At 46.5% G+C, this 19,621-nt stretch overlaps 1 long non-coding RNA gene across 1 annotated transcript in view; it reads right to left on the reverse strand.

Annotated features, from left to right (window-relative positions):
- Positions 1 to 19,201, reverse strand: part of LOC143292271 (uncharacterized) — a 115,843-nt gene extending 96,642 nt beyond the window's left edge. The window contains exons 1-2 of the long non-coding RNA XR_013056638.1: positions 18,956 to 19,201; positions 7,505 to 7,627 (exon numbers count right to left, since the gene is read on the reverse strand). This is a non-coding gene — a long non-coding RNA (uncharacterized LOC143292271). The remainder of the gene's footprint in view (positions 1 to 7,504; positions 7,628 to 18,955) is intronic.
- Between the last annotated feature and the right edge of the window lie 420 nt (positions 19,202 to 19,621).

Here is a 19,621-nt window from a genome sequence, read left to right on the forward strand (position 1 = left end):
TCCCAGGGTGCTTCTTTTAACCCCACCCCCCACCCCACCCCCCATTTCTCTGCCCCCTCAGTCTTCCCCGCCAACCCAAACTGGTCCCATCTTCTCAAACTCGGCCACAACACGGAATTTAACGTTTTCTCAGGGCAGCTGTGAACCCGCTGCACAGCCATCACCAAGGGGTACATCAGCAACAAGGCCATCCTTAACACGGCACAGCTTTGGAACTGTCCTCCTTTCATCACACTGTATCTTCTACTTCTTCTTGCATTAGGAAATAGATACCATGAATATTAAAAAAGGTAGAAAAAAACAAAAGATAAAAAAAAAGAAACAGAAATCGCGAGGATCTAAATCGGTGGAATACAGAATTATTATCAAAAAAACCCGTGTATTCAAATAATAACTGTGTTCCTTCACACGTGGATGTGACTGCTCTAATTTCAGCCGTTTTCGGTTTTCATTCGTGTATGAATGCTGGTGTGCAACAGATGTTGTATTGTGTGTTACCTTGTGGGTTTTTGGAACCGTGCTTTTATGTCTCTTTTGAATGCTTCTACTCCATTTTATATGTTTCTGCTTCATCTTATGCGCTTACTCGATTCATGTTTTTAAATACTGGATTTGTAAAGCGCTTAGAACTTCCTTTTGTTTGTATTTGAGTGCTGTAAAAAAAAAAATATATATATATATATATATCATATTATCATATTACGGTGGATAGCTGATCATATTATTGTTCTCTTCCAGAAAGAAGTGCAGAGTTGAAGCAACAGCAAGCATGACTGCGTGCCTTATCGCTCACACCAGTCTGCCAAGTGTCGGTGCCTGGTCGATATCAAGACCATCCTGGTTTTTGTTCAGTCCGGAAGGGCATTGCAGGGTGTGTGTTGATAAAACCAGCGGCCGTTCACAGTGTTCCTGTCTTCCCTGGTCACGCTCACCACACGACCACATTGCTACTTCAGCTGGCTTTTGAGTCTGGACTGTCACCAGGTTATTGTAGTGCAGTGTAGTGCCGTGTACTTAGTGAACTGTACTTATTGTACTGTACTGCACTATGCTGTACAGTACAGTACAGTACTGTACTGTATGTATGTATTACTATTTGTCACAACATATTTCTCTGAGTGAAATTCAGACTGCTACACCGAGACACCGCTTCGAAACAGTGCAGCGCCACCCGGCATTTTTTCAATCTGAAGTGTTTTGGATTTGTTTTTTTGTTTTGGATTTTTTTTTCTTTTGGGGGGGCATGGGGGAGGGTGAAGCCAAACGTAAATATGTCTAAAAATTGTTTTGCCATGAATATTCCTTTAGAAAACCGTGCGTTGTTTTACGTGCACAAAGTGCACGACGCACCAGGGACCTCGCTGTAACATTCCAATGACAAGAACCCAAGCTCTTTAGAAGGGGTGAAAAATTCAGGTCTGAACATGGGACTCGAACGTGTGGACTCTCGCTTCCAAATCGGGCCAGTTTCAATTGGGCCCCCCCCCCCCCCCTTCACACACACACACACACACACACACACACACACACACACACACACACTTCAATCCTCACACGCACACACAGCGTTTTATTACTACCCTGCCCTATCCCAAACCCCTTTTTATTACGTATAGACGGTAAGATATAGTAGGTGTCTTGAAACAAAACTCACCCTATTTCAGGAACACCGCCAGTGTCTGCCAGTGAGACTGCGCCAACACTGGCAGCCCCTCATCTCTCCTTCAGCATCTTCACCTCCCGTCTGTCTGGGCGGGGGGGAGGGGGGGGGGCCGGATCCGTTAATTCTCTTCCACAGTCTTTCTTGGGGGGGTTGAGGGGGGGGGGGGCAACAATCTATGGGGGCATTGTGAGGGCTGTCGCCATCTCTTGACTCATTCACACTCACGGTGCATTCCTAGCGTAGATAGCGGGGGGGGGGGGGGGGGGGGGGCGCTGAGGGGGGATGAGTGGGAGGTGGTTTGGGAGAGGGGGGGGGGGGGGTAAGAATCAAAGGATGAACTGGAAGGACAATTTTGAGACAGCGTCAGATCGTATGTCTGCTGATCACAAGGATTCCATGCATGTTTAAAAAGCGCATCAAAGGTGGGACGGGTTTTGTAAAGATGTGTAACAATCATGCATGTTTAACAAAGTTTTACAGTTAAAGAGGGGTGGGGGTGGTAATATTCTTTACAGCCTCTGTCTCTGGGAGGAATGGCTGATTCAGATGTCTCTCTCTCTCAAATAGCTATTGTCTCTCTGTTGTGACAACAGAGCCAGCCACTGTCTCTCTCTTTGTTCTTTACTTTCATGGCATTAATGCTCAGGAGTTATGTGAAGGCTCGTTTTAACAGATCTTACCCAACATCAAGAGTTATTTGTAGGCTCGCTCATGGGCGGAGAAACATTTCAGTAAAGAAAAAAAATCTTTTTTTCCCCTGCCGAGAAGCACCGCAACAGCCTGGCGCTGTTTCCCAATGAACGCCAGTGCCGTTATCTGTCCTGCCCGATAATTTGGGTAGCCATCTTTAATCTGTCAAACGACGCTGCAGCAGTCTTCTTTACAGAAACGGTCGGTGTGGAAGCGTGGGGAGGGGTGGGGTGCGTGGGGTGGGTTGGGGTGGGTCTGGCGGGGTGGATGTGGTAAAAGATGGGGTCAGAGAGGACTGGGGTATGATAGAAGAGAAAAAAAAACCGCAAGGTTCTGAACGAGACAAATATGTGGGCGTGGTGCTGACTGCGCTCAAGGAAATCCAGTGCGGCACAGCAGTGACGCTCAGTAGTTCCACTCGTTAAAGAGCATGTAGATTATTCAAACGGTTCAGCACCCCCACATTCTCAAGATGTGACGCACTTTCTTTGGAGGTACATTTTAAACTATGTGTCCTTGCGTGTCTGTGCTTATCAAGTAGTTTGCGCTAATTCTTCACAAATCTGTCGGTTCCAAAAATTGCTTCACATATTTTTTTCCCTCCGTTCGCCTCCGTTGATACTATCAACTGTGGGAATACTTGACAAAGCCAGTGCCTGATCAGTCAGAAATTCTGACAGGAGGATTGACACGCGGATACAGACGTGTCATTATAAGCATCTCAAGTTCTCACCACTGACGGGCGATTAAACCCAAGCCCTGAGGCGTCTTCCAACGTTTCTTGATTAATCACCAGCGTCTTCACTGGTAGATAGGGGAGAGCGAGTAGAGAAAAATATTTATCCTATACGTAATATAATGTGGTGTAACAGTCTTTGTGTAAAACTATTATGAAGTTCAACCCAGCTAGGCTGACGCTGTCTATACATCCACTAATAACACTAGTACAGGTACAGTTTCGCACAGCTGGTACAACCCCATGCGATCCTGACAGTTAGTTGTTTAATACTGCTGATCGTGTTACCCCACCGCGCCAGACAGCTCATTCTGCAAACAACGCAATTTTGTCTATAGAATAACAGACAGTGGCTGTGTTCTCAAAAGATGAATTGCAAAGAAGGCCTCGGTTATACGTTTATCTTACATCTTCAAGTAAATGAATAACAATGTGGACCCCAGTTACACGTTTCAACCGCCTTCTGTGCTTATTTGTAAACTAGGATCTGGCTCGTGTGTGTGTGTATGTGCGTGTGTGTGTGTGTGTGTGTGTGTGTGTGTGTGTGTGTGTGTGTGCAGAAAACCAAATAACGGAGCTGTTGATGAAAGATTTCGGTCCCCATTTCAACCGCCTCCGATGCTATTGAAATAAACGCCCGCCACCAGACTCAATAAAATAAATCAGCCATCCATTTCAATCACAAATAATGACCATCACGGTGACCTTTATTTCAGTAAGACGATCCGCAACGTAAAACGTGGGGGTGGGGGGGGGGGGGGGCGAGGGGGGGTGAAGGCGTAAGGGGGAGTGCTGAGATAGGGAATTCGTTGTTTATGCTGCTTAAGCTATAAATCCCAAAGTAGGTCAACGCTATAAATCGCCAAGTCCTGTGCTTGTCTTTGATCGATTCTCTGGTCATGGCCGATTTCTTCCAGGTACACGACGTGTAAAAATCATATAAAACAGCAAGCATGATGATTGAACTCATCTTACACACACACACACACACACACACACACATATATATATATATATATATATATATATATATATATATATATATATATATATATATATCTCCAGAACTGACTTCCACTCCTGTTTCCTGACCCGACTGTCGCTGTCCTCACACTGTGGAGCGATCCCTGACAGATGTCGATGTTACGCTGACTGGCGGATGGAATGGCAGGCACACTGAGCTGAGTGGTAAGTATAGCATTGAGCTCGATGGGCAGGCACAAAGCTGGAGGGGTGTGCATCGTTAGGACCCTCTGCTCACGGAGCAAAGGGCCTTTAGTAAGGAAATATATTACTCATATTTAAGCGATTTCCGACTCTCTCTCTCTCTCTCTCTCTCTCTCTCTCTCTCTGTCGTCTCCTCCTCCTCCTTCTTCTTCTTCTTCTGCTCCTCCTCCTCCTTTTTTCTTCGAGTGTATATGTCACTTTACATCTGTCACTGTTTTCGCCACGGACTTCTACGTCCGTGTGTTTTCACTTCAAGAGAGCGGGAGTGAAGGGGGCGGGGGCGGGGGTCAGAGGCAAGGAGGGTGGAAGAGACAAAGGTTGCAGATATACACAGAGACGAAAAGGGCGAGCAAAGAAAACTGTCTCAACAGCCGCAAAAAGGAAGAGGATGAAAACCAAAAGGAGTCTGGCCACAAACTCCTCGCGTCACTAGAAGTGACCATGCAGAGCGTCACTTCACAATGGTCAAGTGGTGGGGACGATTTGCATAATTGGCCACCAAGCAGCCAGACATGGGGCTCTGGAGCCCGTGGACACGTCTCCGCGATTTCCCTAATGACCCCCCACCCCCCCTCCCCTTCCCTCCCCTCACTGAGAGAGAAGGACGGTTGGGGACGGGGAGAGGGACGGTTAACTCTCTCCATACGAACGGCGAAAGAGACGACGTTAACAGCGTTTCACCCCAATTACCACCATCAAAATATTGCAAGCGGAAGGCTCTTGTACTGAAGAGGTGAATGTTGACAAAGAATACCACAAATCTGACGACGGAAGCTATAGGTTGGGTCATTGAGACACCCACTGGACATCCGAGGGGTCCGTGTAGAGGAGAAGAGAGGACTGGCCGTACTGAGTGAGTTAACAGCAGTGGGTATACACAGAAGGGGAGATAAGAATGCGAGCAAGAGAAAGTCTCATAGGAGAATGACAGTCTTAAGATCGAACCGATAAACAGCAATGTCGATGCAAACTTGAAAGAAAGACAGACAGACAGAAAATCGCTAGCGTGAAGATATACATTTTTTTTTGTGTTGTTGCTGGTGTTGTTTGTTGTTTGTCTGATTAAACACTGTCATGGAAATAATTAACCCGTAATTTTGTCACGCACATCGTTTTTTCGTGGGGGAAAAAAAAAAAAACGTTCGCACATCCCAACACCCATCTATCAAGTCGACTCCCCATCCCAAACCCCGAACCCCCGCCCTCCCGACTCGCTAAAAACAAACTATCAAAGCCAAACCGGAAATGACGCCAGATAAAATGGACACACGTCACGAAACGGTATCCATGGATTCCTCACAGTGAGGCTGCAGACAGCAGAATCCACGCTTCCAACATCTCTCTCTCTCTCTCTCTCTCTCCCCGCCCGACGCCGCCACACCAGCACCAGACGCGCCGAGTCAGGCGGTATGAAAAGAAGACAAACAAACGGAACAACAGACTGCATCCTGATATTCCTGGAACGCCAAGCCACCACCACAGCGGTTTATGTATCACACCAGCCTTTTTTCTCTTCTTCTTTTTCTTCTTTTTAACAGGCAGCTAGAAATAGGGATGTTAGGGAGCCTCCTCCTGTTTTGACAACGGATCCGCTTTACCGAAAATATTTTGGCTGGGGGCTTTGAATGGAGAAATCCTGCCCCCAAAGACTAGTCTCGTTTCTTTCTTTGGATTGTTCTCGTGCTCTGCACTCGGCAGTTATCTAAGGAACTATCTGGGGATCAAGGTAACAGAGGACTGGCGCGCAGCGAGGGTGACAGAAGGATGAACAGGGGCAGAGGGGTGTGACAGAATAATGACAAACACATTATTGGTTCACCCAGCTTCCGGAATTGGAAAACAAATAATAACAACAACAAAAACCACGAAAATCGAAATGGGGTATCTGATGGAAACAGACATGGGAAGAAAAAGCAAACAGACGTACAGGTTTAGAAGTGGACGATATCCAAGGCCAACATTCATAGACTCCATATTATGACTGTGGTTCAACACTATTCTCCATACACTCTTCCTCACTCGTGCTTCAATGCAGCATGAGTTCACAATGACATATATACAAATGACGTCTATACTCACTTTGTAATACGACAACGAAACATATTTCAAGAAACATAAACTAAAACTTAAAAAGCGAGACATTTTCGGGGGTTGGTTTGTCTGCACCTCATAATTATGCTAACGGGTGGGATGCGTTACACAGCAACAGGTTGGCGCTACAAGCCTTTTAACTCACCTGAAAGAGAGAAAGATTACTGTTGTTACATAAGAACCAAATATAAATGAAAGACGAAGGAAATGTCCAATAATATACAAATGCCCATGCGAAAATAATCTAATTGATTGTGGCTAAGCAATTAAAAGCACGGATGTCCAAAACTGATCAGCTGATCAAGTGAGGCATTGCACTTAACAAGAATGACAAATCAGCTGAAAGACCAGCCTTTTCGCCATTTACTTAAAGAACTGCTGCAAAAGATCAAGCGATCTGTTTTATTCAAACCCTATTATCCGAAAACCTTGTAACTCTGCGAATTACGTGACAAACGACAGTCACTCGGTGTTTCTTTTCTCTTTGTCAGAGAAGGAAAGACGGTAAAACAGGACGGGCAGACAGACATACGGACATTCAGACAGAGAGAATCTGCACTACTGAAGAATGGACAGCTTCCCTCACAAATAATATGAAACGAAACACGTCGTCCGTAATGCGAAGCCAATGTGTGTCTGTTCTTGCCACTTGACTGTCCCATTTGTCATCTCTCCCCCCACGTCTCTCCCCCACGCCCCCCCCCCCCCCCCTCTCTCTCTCTCTCTCTCTTTCTACTGCAAGCACACACGTCCAAGAGCAAACACACACACACACACACACTCATGCGCGCGCGCGCGCACGCGCACGCATTGCTGTTGAAGGTCTAAAAAATGTCTTTTGAGATCAGTATTATTGTCGGTAGAAGTGGAAACAATAACACAAGTGTGTGTGTGAGAGAGAGAAAGAGAGAGAGTGTGTGTGTACGCGTATGTGTGTGCGCGCGCACGCGCGTGAGAGAGAGAATGATATAGAGAGAGATCGCGCGCCTTGCAAACAGCAATGTGTATGGGTGTTTGTTGGAGGAGAGTTGGTGTACAGATCTACCAAACCTTTCCTCTGCTAATTAAGAAGACCACTTTCATGCAGACCCACTCACCTTGCCCCACAAGTCGTACAGGGCTGGCAGGTAAAGGTCAGACTTGAGGTGTACATCAAACTGGTTTTTCTGGACATCACACGCCGGAGCACGCCTGGTACCATTCCATCATTGGTTTTCTCTCTGCACACCACAAAAAAAAAAAGCAAAGAATGCTTTTGCGCACAGCCAAAAGTGAAATGTAGAATGTTTCTGGGGGAAAAAAAAGAATGTTACAGAACAGGATATTTAATTCTGGTATCGGAATATGAAATATAATTCTGGTTTCAGTTCAGTCAGACGAATGAGGCGTCAGTGTTTCTGGACTTCTGAACCTCATCTTATCTGCTATTCTACCCGTCTGGATTCACACACAGGCCAAAGATTATCTCGGCCGAGCTGAATCTAATAAATGACAAGACCTCGTCTTGATACGTCAAAGTGGACCATATCAGCTTCTTTTCGTTTCGATGCAAATATAATATGCAAGAACCGGACATTTTCTTTTCCTCATCGTCAATTCGACGGAGAAACCCATCAAAGAAAAGATGTTTCGTTCATTCAAAGGTGAGCTAAAGACTTCAGTGAAATTGTTTGATTGGAAAAAAAAATCAACATGACGCTTCAACGCTAAAACAAAAAGAGAGAGAAAGAAACTTACATGATTTTTATTCCCGCACATACGTTCAGAACGTTGAACGCCCGTAGGGCAAGCAGCTACAGAGGACGGTGAAAAAACGTCCACACAGTTTTTCAATGTCCCAACCACACAAGAAGTAAAAACCCGTGGCATTAAAAACAAAACTACCCTCAGTCGAAGTTTCTTCGTCTCCTCCACAGTGACCGGCTAACAGCCCAAACCAACGCGCACACACACACACACACAAGCCGATCCAGACAAGTCCTTTCTCAGCGTGTTCAAGCGAACAGCCAACTCTCTGTTTCGAAAGTCAGGTAAGTTTTTCCTCTGTCTTCTCTCCCCTCTTCCAACACCTACACACACACAGAGACAGCAGTAGCTCAGGAGGCTGGTGGACCGGTAGAGTGAGTGAGTGAGGAGAGCTGGAGGGAGGCAGGGCAGGAAGATAGTGGGCCGCTGCGGCTTGTTGCAGCCCGGTCGGCGTGGGGCCGACGCTGAGCTACCACCATCAGCCAACTGCCCAGCCAAGAGCGCGGCCATTTATCATCGCTGTCGATCCCTAGCCAAGCCGCTACTGCTGCTTCCTGCATTATACAGTTCCGCTGGGACAGTTCAGGTCCCTCGCCCCCCCATTCAAAAACTATCCCTAGGTGGTTTTGTTTCTTTTTTTTCTGTCTTTCTGTCTCTCTTTATTTCTTTCTATGCCGAGGTTCATCGGATCTACTTTGCATTCGTTTCATATTCCTGTGTATGATACATCGATCACGAACACATACATCCACGCACACATGCAAACGCGCGCGCGAAGGACAGACAGAAAGACAGACACAAACACACCTACAGACACATATACACACGCATATGTACTGTACATTTTTCTGGCCCTCAATAAAGATTATTTGTACTTGATCTGGATTGACAGACAGAGGAAGGCTGAAAGAGATAGTGAGAGAGAGAGAGAACCGCTCTCTCTCCCTCTATATCTCTTACCCCGTCCTTAACTCCCATTCAGGCTGTGAGAGAGAGGCAGATCGACAAAGACATGCAGACAGAGACACAGATATGGACAAAATGGAGTATAACTACTTCCACACACGCGCACGTGCACGCACACGCACACACAAACACAGCATGAGAGCGGGAGAGAGCGGGGCTTGGGATGGGGGTGGGTGGCGAAAGGGAGACAGACAGACAGACAGACAGTCTTTCTGTAACTCCTATAAAAAAAAAATATATATATATATATTTTAAACCACCCGGGGATCAAATCTGACTGGGGTATGGTTTGTTTCGTCCCCACAGAACCAACCGCAACCACTCCATACGGCAGCCCCCTCCCTCCTCAACAACCACCGACCCTCTTCCTCCGTCCCCACCACCTCCCCCTCCCTTGCCTCCACCCCTGACTCCACCTCCTCCTCCAACCCCAACACCCCCACTACTCCAGCACTCCCCTCTCCCAACCTGTCCGTGACATACGTAGTTCAGTGCTTCCTTCATGGCTCTTATTTTATGGCATTATTGCCGCACTCACTGGTAGGGGCTGGCTGGTCGATGGTCCCACTATGGTCCCACTATTCTACTGCATGTACTCTGGCTCCTTTCACCAGAACTGAACTGAACTGGTCGACTGGTTGTCCAGTCTCCTGCCGTTCCGGCTATCCTCTATGACTGTGTGTGTGAGTGTGTGTGTGTGTGTGTGTGTGTGTGCGTGCGCGCGCGCGCGCATGTATGTGTCTGTATACGTCTGTGTGGGAGGGTGGGAGGTGGCGGGGTGGGAGCATATGTGTGTGGGCGTGTGTGGGCGTGCGCGCATAGTATTTTGTACGTACTTGTGCACGTGGGTGTCTGTACGATTACAACAAATGCGCATTCATTTAAAGTATTTTCCACAAAATTTCATATGTCTGGGCGAGTGTGTGTGTGTGTGTGTGTGTGTGTGTGTGTGTGTGTGTGTGTGCGCGCGCGCGCGCGCGCGCGTGATTGAGATTGTGTGCGTATGCGTGTAAGAGAGGGAGAGAGAGACAGTGTGTGTGTGTGTGTGTGTGTGTGTGTGTGTGTACACATGCGTTCTGTCGTATTTATTTCCTTTCCGCAAACTGCATGAAGACCAGTGCCAATCCTCTAAGACAAAACGTTTACTCTTCACGTTACGTCAGATAGCACTGGCTTTCCCATTTCAGTGGTGTGTGTGTGTGTGTGTGTGTGTGTGTGTGAAAGACACACAGAGAGAGAGAGTGTGTGTGTGTGTGTGTGTGTGTGTGTGTGTGTGTGTGTGTGTGCGAGAGAGAGAAAGAGAGAGAGGGAGAGAAAGTATGTGTGTGTGTGTGTGTGTGTGTGCGTGTGTGGGTGTGGGTGTGGGTGCGTGTGCGTGTGTGTGTCTGTGTGTAAGAGAGAGTGAGTGTGTGTATGACTGAAAGAGAGAGAGTGTGTGTGTGTGACTGAGAGAGAAAGAGAGAGAGAAAGAAAGTGTGTGTGTGTGTGTGTGTGTGTGTTTTTGCGCGCGCGCGCACGTGCTTGCGCGCTTGCATGCGTGAAAGAAAGACAGAAAAATGTATGACAATGATTTTGTGGCTGATTTGAAAAAAAAAAAAACATTTCCATGCCATGCGGACATGGTTGTCACAAGCTTGTGTCTGCTGATGAGCTGGCAGTCGGCAAGGAAATAAATATGTGGCACATGCACTTTCCCTTTTTTTTCTTTGCGCATTCATTGTCCATGTTTGGTCTGTGTCTAAACAATTTACTATTCTAGGCGCCAGGGAGCGTGTGAAACAGGAACCTACGAAAACTATAAATAATATGTTTTGTCTCGCAGGGCTTTGCTCTTCCTCCATCACAATGGAATTCGGCCACAGCGCGCGTGAGCTGACAGACCGAAACAAGTCAGGGAAAGCCACGTCAGCCATCAAAATACCGCTCCACTAACTGGGCAAGCGGATGTTGACGCTTACGTGGACTTCCGTCTGAAGGACGTATCAGCAACTGGCGGTACGAATAGACTGTGGGCGTCACCAAGACTCTCCCTTCTCATCGGTTTTCTTCCTCTTTCTCCTCCTCCTTATTCATCCTCTTGAACAGACTGCCATTTAATTCCCTCTCCACAGTCCCGACGGTCCTTCGATTCATTCGTCAACCCATTCATCTGTTCGTTCAGTCAGTCGGTCGATAAATCAGTCTTTCACTGACGTATTTCTCTGTATGTCAAATTTCATTAATATATTTCTCCAACCATTCGATGGATTGGTTGATTGGCTTACTAAATGATCTGACCGCTTGATTGCTTGTTCCTATCCGTTGTTTAGTTTGGATTATATCACTAAATGTTATCCATGAGATTATGAAGAATATAACAAAACAGTCCGAAAGTATAATTTTAAAAAAATGATAAAAATTATTTAAACAACAAACAAACAAAAAAATCGCGACTTCGCGGACAGCGCAGCTGTTAGTCTAGCCACAACTCAAATCACTATTTGATTGCTTTGTTGTTGTTGTTCATTTGTCTGGTTGTTCTAAACAAACACGCCGTGAGCCGTAATTCAGAACCTGAGGATCAGTTCCAAATCTGCCAGATCATTGTTACTTACAGCCCAACCGACCAAATCTGCCTTGGAATAATTTACTAGACGTCGCAAGAATGCCAGATCTGACGACTGTGGTCGTCCATCACTGTGGACAGACCGGCATGACAGCATGACAAAGCGAACAGACGCGGCGATTGCTGTACCCCCTCACTGCCACATTTGGTTATCGGTCTTGTTAATAGAAAGGTTTTATTTCGCACTTCATCATGTTTTCTGGCAGGACACTGTGTTCGGGATATCTGTCACTCTCCTCACAGAATGTTGAACAAGCAGCTGGCCGCAGTGTCCACGCATAGCATACAGCAGCGCATGTAATAATCCTGCGCCACCCACCCCCTCCCCCTCCCACCTCCACTCCAACCCCCTTTAAAAAAATATATCAAAACACGTGAAATTTCTTGCAGGATAATGAAAGTTGTTATAAATTTTGGACCCTAACGGGAAGATAATGAAAGCTAAAATCAATTTTGAACCCTCACAGGAAGACAATGATTATATCAATTGTGAAGCCTAACAGGGAGTTCACGGGGGCGTGTCTGTATGGAACCTCTCAACCAGGCCACTCTCAAAACGAGGTGGCACATCACCCTGATATGACACACACAGAGAGAACTGACAGCAACTGTCGTGTCCAGCATACACACAAAGGGTCGCTAACTCAAGAACGTGTCATAAATATGCCAATATATCGGAAATTATTAGCTGCACTACGTCGGATCTCCGACCACACCGCCTGGAATCGGCTGCACTCCTGGTGCGCGACTTGTGCAGAGCTGGAAGACACACTAATGGGTCACCACATTACCAGGCATAGGTTCTTACCAGACCCTGCTGCTTTGGAGCAAAGACCCTGTTGTACACAACGTCTGTGGGTCATCGTTAGCCAGCATGATGACTGGACATCGAGGAATCGCTGTTGGCAGCATGCACTGTGTATTGTTCAAGGTGGTGGAGTCACAGTGTGACTGCTCCTTCACGACACAAGGAGAAATGTCTGCTGCAGGGTCAATGAGCGGAAGTGTGCTGATGAGGAGGGGAAGGGGGAGGAGATGCTTACTGTGTCAGGTTATCAGTCATACAGGAAGGAGGAAGGAAAGGATTCTGTTCGCTGCTCCCTGGCCTGAACTCGTTATTGTAGTCACCTAATCACAGTAACTATTTTCACTTTTGAATGTTAACACAAAAAAATATATAAAATTAAAAAAAAGGTAGGAAAGAAAGGAGGAATTACACTGTGTGCTGGAGGGAACTGGATAGATGATGGGAAAAATATAGCATTTCAATTTTTTTTTTTTTTTTTTAAGAAAAAATAAAAGACATAATGGACTTCGCAAAACGAAAGTCGTTCATCTAACAGGAGAAGCAACTGATTATAAATGTTTAAAAAGTTGTTGATTTTTTAAATCAAAATTCCAACTGACGACAAATGACACACTTTCATGTAAGTATAGTTTCATTAAATTCACAAATCAATAACGACATGCTGAACTGTGATATCAAATTTTCTAAAAGCACAGGCACCTAATGTTAGGACAATATTTTGTCCGCAGTGCAGGAAGGGATGCCCTGGAGCGTGCACGCGGCATTCTGAATGCTCTGTAATATCGGCATCAACATTCTGCATGCAACCTCGCGTCCCCCCACTTCTGGCGCTGGTTTCAACTCAACAACACCAACTACAGCCTCACAAAGCATCACGTATTGAAAATGAGCAGTGGTCCTCGCTCGCAATTTTCATTTTCCACAGGAGGCTCATTCAATGGGGTGGGGGGGAGGGGAAAGAAATCAAATATATGTATATATGTATATGTACATACATACAAATAGGGTCATATATCATGTCACCAGTTCAACCAACATGCGCTTTTAAAAAAATCAAATCTACCTCAGTCCACCATATTCTAACCATGTATTACTATGAATGCGTTTTTAATACCTGCTCACTAGATATTCGATACTGTACAAGAAGACCAAATAACCCATTCCATATTTACTGAGCAAAGACGTCTTTCTGGGGGAAAAAATGCACAAGTAACATCCAACTTTCTATTAACATAGAACCGTATATCACACATAAACACACACACACACACACACACACACACACACACACACACACACACACACACACATAGAGAGAGACGTGACACAGAGAGAGAGACAGAGAATAGCAAAAGCAACATGGGGCAAACTGATTCCTTTTAAAACCGGCTTCATGAGAAATAAAAAACCGACAAACAAGGAAGTGCTGTCAACTGCCGTACAGCAATTTCCATCAAAGGAAATTCGAATCGTGCGTTCGTGTCCAGTGTTTGTCTCCCGGCTCTTCTGCTCAGCGTTCACAGCCGTTATCTGTATTCACCAAAACTCTGTGTGTGTGTGTGTGTGTGTGTGTGTGTGTGTGTCCTGCTACTAACACAATAATACGTAAAATGTGCTCTCTCTCTCTCTCTCTCTCTCTCTCTCTCTCTCTCCTGCTACTAACACAATAATACATAAAATGCCCACTTGGGTAAACGTAGCTGACACACAGTATGAGTGAGCTGTACACGTGGAATCAGGAAGAGCACAAAGGGCAGTTAACTCGTGTCCCGCCGGGGCAGCCAGTGGGCGGAAAGCCCACTTCACCCACTTTCAGAACGTATGGCAGAAAGCGGAGATGGGCGGGGGTGAGAAAGGGCGTGGTGGGAGGTGGGATGCGGGGGACGGGAGGGGGGGGGGGGGTAAGAGACACATAAATACAGAACAGAATTTGGAGCCGGAATTGCTGTACAATATATGTAACGTCACTCTTAATTTACCAAATGGAAACTGAATAAACTGTACTTTTTTTCTTTTTGCGTCTGTGTGTGTGTGTTTGTGTGTCCCTGTCAGCTCAGTGGTGAGCACGTGCGTGTATGCGTGTACGCACGTTTGTGAGTGTCCTCTGCCTCCAGTTCAATACAAAATGATTCCCAAGAATCACTGCTCTTTTTAACTCTCTCATGTAACGAACGTTCCTTGCTCGCTATTTTGGGGGTTTTGTTTCTGTCTGTCTTTCTTTTTTCTTTCTGCCTTTCTTTCTTTTTTCTTTGCATCTTCATTCATCCCTATCACCACTACACCCACACACATCCACATATCCACCTGTCTCAGCGTATCTACACGTGTTGGTATCGTTAAGATAGGGAACAAGTGGATAAAAACAATGGCACGGACGACACGGACCACAATACCAGTGCCAGCGTGGACGCAAAAAATGCACAGAAGTCAATAAAACCATATCAATAAACAGAAGTGATACGTATGTATACTTACACAACGATGATGGAAAATGGCCAAATCCCATTCTCCAGTTTACTATGCTGAATCAGATGAACACATTTAGTTTCTTCTTCCTATTCTTCTTCTTCTTCATTCGTGGGCTGCAACTCCCACGTTAATTCGTATGTACACGAGTGGGCTTTTACGTGAATGACCGTTCTACCCCGCCATGTAGGCAGCCATACTCCGCTTTCGGGGGTCCTATTTAGTTTATTCAAAAGTAGAAATTGGATGACGGCGTTCAGCAATCCCCCCATCACATATCTCTGTTTCCTGGAAGTGCAAATCCCAACCCAAAGCAGTAATCGCATTCCGTTCTGTTTATTACCCATCTACCCATGATAAGAAATATGATTATGCCCCCTGTTCAAGATACGTCAGAAACAAATGGAGGTTTGTAATTATACTATTTATATTCTTTACTGCAATCTGATGTCCATCCGGCACGGTAAATATTAAACAGATTATCACTTACTTCCATACCATTTTATACCACACATACAGAGAGAGAGAGAGAGAGAGGGGGGGGGGGGTTCTTGTGACTAATTTCTGCTTCAAATGTAACAATATTTTCCCTCTTTTGTGTGGGTTTTTTGGTGTGTTTTTTCCTGTTCCAACCACGGAATTCATTTTCATGGTTCGGTTTTGTACCACGAGTAAAAATGTATAATTAAAAAAAAATAAATAAATAAAAAAAACCACCTTTCATTTCTGATTATATTGAAGCTTTCCAGGAGTGGGCTTATGGTTTGTATCCATGTTCACAAAATCAGACATAACGAAGTATGGATACCTTTCCCTGCAGTAATTGTTACGAGCCGGCTGTTGCAACGTTTACGAACGCTAAATTTTCTTCGCGTTTTATAAAATGCATAAATCTTGAAAGATCATAAGTGGGAAAAAATGAATGAAAAGGAAAGGAAGGACTAGTACTCTGGTTGCTTTTTTACCGTTTCCTTGCGCAGTCGTGGGCATGCTGTGGGCGGCGTCCTACCGTTACATGTCGCAACAGCTGTCAAGGACATCACCTTGTCATATGACGTGATCTGTAAAGCTCAGCCAATCAGCGTCAAGTGAACACTTCCGGAATACGACGCTCAAAGGGATCACGACCGGCATCGCCATTGGCTGACGTCATGCCCGAGCCGAGTATTTCAGAGAGAAAGACAGACAGAGAGAGAAAGAGAGAGAGACGGGGACAGTGTGAGCGAGCGAGCGAGAGACAGAGAAGGTAGAGGAGAGAGAGAGACGGGAAGAGAAGGGGGTGTGGGGTAAAGTGGAGACAGACAGAGAGGGGATAGGAAGCAAGACAGTGTGTGTGTGTGTGTGTGTGTGTGTGTGTGGTGTGTGTGTCTGACAGAGAGAGACAGACAGGTCAACTTTCCCAACCTAACCATTATATTGCAGTTAAGACCCCGCCCTCCTCCCCCCGCCAAACAATGAAGTAAAAGAAAAACGAATAATTCTCTTTTATGTAACAAGAAGAAGATGGAGAAATCATAGCATCGGCTTTCCATGGTCACGACACGCTTCTCATAAATGATGCACAGGTGTGTTCAAGGCTGTGTTTTCAACACGCATAACAGTTTTGGCAAGCGTCAGCTGCCAGACAACGTTCATGTCCAAACCAACGACTGGAGGCGAATAAAACCACACAGCAATGCCCCAGGGAACGACAAGCCGACCCACTCGCTACAGCTTGACGAGCACAAGCAGTTCAAACTGTTTCTCTTGTAAGTTAGGTTATTTTGCAAAACATACTCTTGTCGAAACTATATGACAATTATTAGCTGCAGGTGAAACTAACATCAGTCCAACCCTACTGACAGGTACCTTTCACTGCAGTAGACCAACACAAGAGAACGAAAAGCACCATTGGCAGCATCGATCGCCACGCGTCATCTCAGAAGCCCGTCAGACACAACCCGTGGCCCTCTTTGTGGACAACTACAACAAGCAGAAGGGCTCACACTTCAATGAAAACTCCACCATCACTATGGTGTTCCCTTCCGAAGGTTCTGAAGAAGGGGTAACCCGAGACACAAAGAGACCGTACCCATTGAAGCTGGGAGGACACCATTTGTATCCGTCCGGCGGGTTATACAATATTTGGACTGCTGGAGATAGGATGTCTTGACCGTCGCGGCCACCACCCCAATCCCCAGGGTGAGAAGTTGTCTGATCCTAGTCTCCCCCGCCCCTCTTTCTTGACAGGTCGGGAGGGAGTCGGTCCCATTAATATTGTCACTCAGCGAGGCTCCCTGCCTGCCCCCCCTCCCCCCTCGCTCCCCCCCCCCCAAGCCCCCTCCCACCTCTACCACTACCACTTTTCTTCCCTGGCCATGAAGGAATCGGCGTGAGGGTGGGGAAAGTGGTTATTTTCTCGCTTACCACGGGTTTGTCTTTGGGAAATCTGTCATTTCCATGTGAATCTTTTTTCTTTTCACCTTGTATCCTTTCAAATATTTCCCGTAACCATCCTTCTGTCATTGTCCTTGATAAAACATGCATTACCTGGTTAAATTGCGCACAAAGTGCGACACCCTAAACTGCTATCATTTTTTTAAAGTCCATCTTGACAGTTTCTTATTTGAGGGACACGGGAGAACGGTTGTTGTGTGTTAGATTTGATATAGTCATCACGGTCTACTGCAATCATCATTATCACCATCGTCGTCATCATCATCAACGCCAGCTATATATAATGATTAATCATGTTGCATTTGCTCGCTTCCTTTGGAGCCACCCTCTTTCGCATGCTCGATTGTAAGGAAGCTTTTGATAAACAGAAACCAAAGAGCCTTTAGAGAACTTCCGGTTTTGTTTTGTGGGTTTCTTTTTGTTTTGTTTTGTTCTGTTTTAGTTCGGGTTTGTTTTGTGTGTGTGGAGAGAGGGGGGGGGGTTGTTACCGATAATTTTTTTTATTTTTCATTACCCTTTATTGGCTCTTTGCTGACTGAAACACCGCCGCCAAGAAGTCTTCCATCATCTTTCTCACTACCCACACACACAGTTCATACGCTGAGGGTGAGCGCGGCCAAAACAGCCAGACAGCCTGGCGACTGTACCACAGCGGCTGTACAAGAGTCCCGGGTCCCCCGGGATCCCCCGTCCAGCCAGGGATCCCGCCACTTATGCAGGATCCGGTCCAATGGCCAGCCACTCTGCCCGCCCGCCCACCGCCACCAGGGGCACGCAATCAAATCAATGAGGCGTACAGGGTCAGTCACAGGTTTGGACAACCTGCCACGATTCGTCAACTATGGTGAGGTGTGGTGTGGTGTGGCGTGTGGTGTGGTGTGGTGTGGTGTGGTGTAATGAACTGTGGTGTGGTGTGGTGTAATGAGCTGTGGTGTGGTGTGGTGCGGCGTTGTGTGGTGTGGTGTGGTGCGGTGTGTTCTAATGAGCTGTGGTGTGGTGTGGTGTGGTGTGGTGTGTTCTAATGAGCTATAGTGTGGTGTGGTGTGGTGTGGTGTGTTCTAATGAGCTGTAGTGTGGTGTGGTGTGGTGTGGTGTGGTGTGTTCTAATGAGCTGTGGTGTGGTGTGGTGTGGTGTGTTCAAATGAGCTGTAGTGTGGTCTGGTGTGGTGTGGCGTTGTGTGGTGTGGTGTGGTGTGGTGTGGTGTGGTGTGGTGTAATGAGCTGTGGTGTGGTGTGGTGTGGTGCGGCGTTGTGTGGTGTGATGTGGTGTGTTCTAGTGAGCTGTGGTGTGGTGTGGTGTGGTGTGGTGTGATGTGGTGTGTTCTAGTGAGCTGTGGTGTGGTGTGGTGCGGCGCTGTGTGGTGTGGTGTGGTGTTAATGTTTGGATGGGTGATCTATTCTGACAACGACAAACACAACCGTTCCATGCAACAAAATCGAAGAAAAAACACAACGCCCACCTAAATGCAACAACAACAAAAAGCAAACACTAGCCAACAATAATCTCCAACCATGGCTCACCTTCTGCCTTGCACTGTCACACACTGTGATGATGGCAGTCCAGGCGTAGGGAGGAGATAGAAAAGAGAGATGTCTCGCATCAAGTGAACTATGCAGCCCAGTGGCAGTCACCGACTCCATATCCCACCCACTACTACACCACGACCCGTTCCTTTCTGTGAATGGAGATGGGAAGCAGCAGCAGCCCGCGATGTGTCTCGGCTGTTTTAGGGGTACGTCTCGCGGTGGCGGCCAGACTTCATTAAAAACACATTTTACACTTCCTCTCTCTCTCTCTCTCTCTACTCGCTCTGTCTTCTTGTACTGCCTGCACTGCTGGGCTAGCCTGTTCCGTTGGTGCAAACGGTGTCCGTGTGTGTGTGTGTGTGTGTGTGTGTGGGAGAGAGAGAGAGAGATCGCTGGGTAGCCCTACCCACCTAATATAAACCGCTGGAATGTGATGGTGTCAACATGCTATTTTAGACTGCTCATTTCCTCTTCCTTCCCCCCCCCCCTTCCTTCTCACCAGCTCTTTTTTTCTTCCCCCCCCCCCCCCCCCCCACTCTCTCTCTCTCTAATTCCCATTCTCCAAACATTGTCCCTTTCTCCCTCTTTAAAATGATAATGGGCATTCGCAAAAAAATCCAAATTCAATGTGAATAAAGTCCTTCACATTCTGGGGGGGAC

Source organism: Babylonia areolata, chromosome 1, assembly GCF_041734735.1.
Source record: "Babylonia areolata isolate BAREFJ2019XMU chromosome 1, ASM4173473v1, whole genome shotgun sequence".
Classification (NCBI taxonomy): domain Eukaryota; kingdom Metazoa; phylum Mollusca; class Gastropoda; order Neogastropoda; family Buccinidae; genus Babylonia; species Babylonia areolata.